We start from the raw sequence: 3,603 nt of genomic DNA, 5'->3' as shown, positions 1-3,603 counted from the left end.
GTGTTACAAGGAAGAAGTGCATTAAGACTGTAAAACTATCAAACAGGCAAACAGTACTTTATCTTTGCAGCTTGAAGGAGAATTCCTGCAATTCATCTATCTTGCTTAGTTGTGGGTCCTCAGCAACCACACTGGCCTGGATTGGCATTTTTTTTGTCTCTGCAGCTTCTCTGACACCCTCTCCTACTCCCTTATCCAACATAGTCAGCTCTCTGTTTCCCTCCTCCCAGCTGTTGATGTAAAATTCATGGGTTAAAGGCTCAGGAAGGCTGGGTTCTCTACTGAGTTCTCCCTGTTCACATTGCCTGCTGTCAATCAGCTCCTTCAGGAAGTTAAAATGGAAAAGAGATTCAATGCATGTGCAAGTTGAAGTGTATCTGTAGCAACCGAGTGTCAGAAATATGAACACTGGCTGAGGAAACTGGACTGTGAGGTATATGGATATATCATTGTCCCCTGGCAGCATATCTCAGACCACATAATTTTTAAGGCAGAAAATTCCTTTACTTTTTTTGCATCATAAGCTTGAGTTTTATGACTCACAGCCCTACAGACATCTAGAATAGACTGTTCTTAAAGTTAGGGAAATAATGTTTCTCAAGGAGCAGTGCAATGTTTGGTGGTGACTCACAGACACAAATGCATACTTTATCATTCTACCTTCTTAATTTTGTCCCTGCTAGTTAGTTGTTCACCCATTCATCGCTCCCTTGAGAAAGAGAAAATGCTGTTCTGCAAATCCACATACAGCAATACCTCCTAGAATGCTGTGGGTGCATTCTGGGAAGCAGAGTACTGTGTGACACTGCGTTACAGAATGTAATTATGGCACTGTTCTTATAGAAATGCATCCACAGCATTTTTGTTTCTTAAGTGTTAGTGTCACATGAGGATTAACCAGAGGGTATTGGTAACATTACTTTCATGACTTTCTAGAATCATTTATTTTATTCACTTATAATTCACCTCTTGCTGCGACTCAAGTTGGGTCACACAGCTGAAAACAATAATAATATGCAGCATGTCCAGAGTTGGCACAGCTCTCCAGGATCATATCTGTACTTACATTTTTTTCCACTGTAAATCCTGCCAAATTCTGATCAATTTGAACCTGGATCTAGAGCCTTCATTTTTCCTGACTTGAAACAGGTTGCCTGTCTGTACTTGCATTGTTCCAATTTTTGTTCCAATTGTCCCAAGAGCAGGGATGGGGGGGGGGGTACTCAGGCTGGGAAAGCTGCTTGATTAGGGGGGTAGGGAGGGTGAAGCTCCAGCCAGCATTGAAGGAGCACAAGGCTGGAGAGTGCTTTATTTGCAGCCTTTCATCAGCAATTTGGTGATCCAAGGAAGTCAGCATGGATTTGTCTCCAACAGGTTTCCCTTTTTGACCAAGTAACAGGTTTGCTGGATCGTGGAAATTCGGTTGGATTTTAGTAAAGCTTTTGATAAGATTCCCCATGATGTTCTGACGGATAAATTGAAAGACTGCAATCTGGATTTTCAGAAAGTTAGGTGGATAGGGAATTGGTTAGACAACCGCACTCAAAGAGTTGTTGTCAATGGTGTTTCATCAGACTGGAAGGAGGTGAGTAGTGACCTCAGGGCTCGGTGAGCTCCCCCTCACTGGCAGTCTTCAAGCAAAGGTTGGATACACACTTTTCTTGGATGCTTTAGGATGCTTTGGGCTAATCCTGCGTTGAGCAGGGGGTTGGACTAGATGGCCTGTATGGCCCCTTCCAACTCTATGATTCTGTGATTCTATATGGGGCGCCTCAAAGAAGTGTGGACTTGTAAGAATTATGCAATCAGCAGAGATGCATGGTCTCACCTTTGTCCCCAAGTGTCTGCTTCCACCCAGCTGGTTAAGGAAGAGAAGAGGGAGACATAATCACCTCTGATGAGGCCAACTGGGATGGGGGACATTTCCCATTAGCAAGGGCAGGGCTGTCCCTGATGTAATTTGCTGTGATGCCAGGTCTGGGCCTCTGCGATTATAGGGTGGAATTCTTAATAGGGAGTTCAGACAGCCAAGGAGGAGGTGGGTGGTTGGTTATTCTTTGGAAATTAAGAGGCACTGGCCAGGAAGAGAGCAAGATAAAAGAGGGCAAATGGTAGTCAATGAAACTCTTCCTTCAATAGGGTTGCCAAATCTGGGCTGGGAAATATCTGGAGACATTGGGGGTGGAGCTGAAAGTATAGTGCTATGGAATCCACCCTCCACACCACTACAAATTGTAGTGGTTTGGGCTGCTGCAGACATCCAGCAACATTGGCAGATGTGCAGAATTGGCCTTAATGGAACATGTTGACCCCAATAAATTAATTCCACTGGAATTATGTGAAGGATGCTTGTCTAGGCTATATAAGGAAAAAGTCTGCCATGAAGATTCAGGTGGGTAGCTGCATTGGTCTAATTATGTGACCCAGAGAGCACAATGATTTGGCAATTCCAACCAGTTAAAGATCCCTGGCCCCAAAGAAATATGTCTGTCCTCAGTGAGAGCCTCCTCAGCCCTGGCTCCTGCCTGGTGGAACAAGCTCCCCAGACAGATCAGGGTCCTGATTGAATTTGCCAAGTTCTACAAGGCCTGCAAAATGGAGCTATGCCATCTAAAGACCAGGCTTCTTGCCCATCCCCCCATCCCCTACCTAGTCAACATCATAGTTAACATCATCACCAATCTCAGTAACAATCACTGGTACTGGCAAGAGTTTTAATAGTGTTTTTAATATTCATTGATTGATTTAAATGTTAGTGGATTTATTTATTTATTTATTTATTTATTTATTTATTTATTTATTTATTTATTTATTTATTTATTTATTTATTTATTTATTTATTTATTTATTTATTTGGTGTTGTTCACCACCTCAAGATTGCAAGTCTGAGAGGGGTGGTAGGTAGGTAGGTAGATAGGTAGGCAGACAGATAGATAAGTGGAACAAAATTCCAAATCCAAAGAGCACCTTTAAACAAACAATGTTTAATTCTGACTATAAGATTTCATGTGCATGCACACTTCTTCAGAAATAAATTCTGTTGGTCTTAAAGGTGCCACTAGACTCAAACTTTGTTCCACAAGGAAAACACATTTCACTTTTCATAAGGATGTTTATATGCACATGCAGGTTGTAATTTGATTTGGAAGATTAGGTAGATATCTGTAGATATAATGCTTCTTTGTTCCAGTAACTGTGGTACAGTGGGCACTGTGACTGCAGGCAGTTATATCCTTTGGAATATAAACAGAACCCACCTGCATGTTTACGTGCCCTGTTCCCACAGCAGAGTTATGTCAACTTTACCCAGTTTTGCCTGAACTAGTTTTGGAAGGAAGGTATGAGAAATCACCTGTCATATCCTCATCTTTGGGTAAAATCTGAACTCTGCAGTCAGCTAGATAAATTACTGTGATTTTTAGCATGTATTTTTGGAATTGAAAAAGCCATCCCAGCTAGGGAGTACTAAAGATACTTTGCAGCCAGCCCCTCCAAAAGGGTCACTTACAGGTTTGGATGCACTTTCTGTGAGTTGGCTAGCATGGCCCACCCCCTTCTTGCTGACGTCTGACTCCTCTATCGCACATCAGACTTTTCCCCGAT

The sequence above is a fragment of the Paroedura picta genome, chromosome 2, assembly GCF_049243985.1.
Source record: "Paroedura picta isolate Pp20150507F chromosome 2, Ppicta_v3.0, whole genome shotgun sequence".
In the NCBI taxonomy this organism is placed as follows: domain Eukaryota; kingdom Metazoa; phylum Chordata; class Lepidosauria; order Squamata; family Gekkonidae; genus Paroedura; species Paroedura picta.
This window is presented reverse-complemented; position numbering follows the sequence as displayed.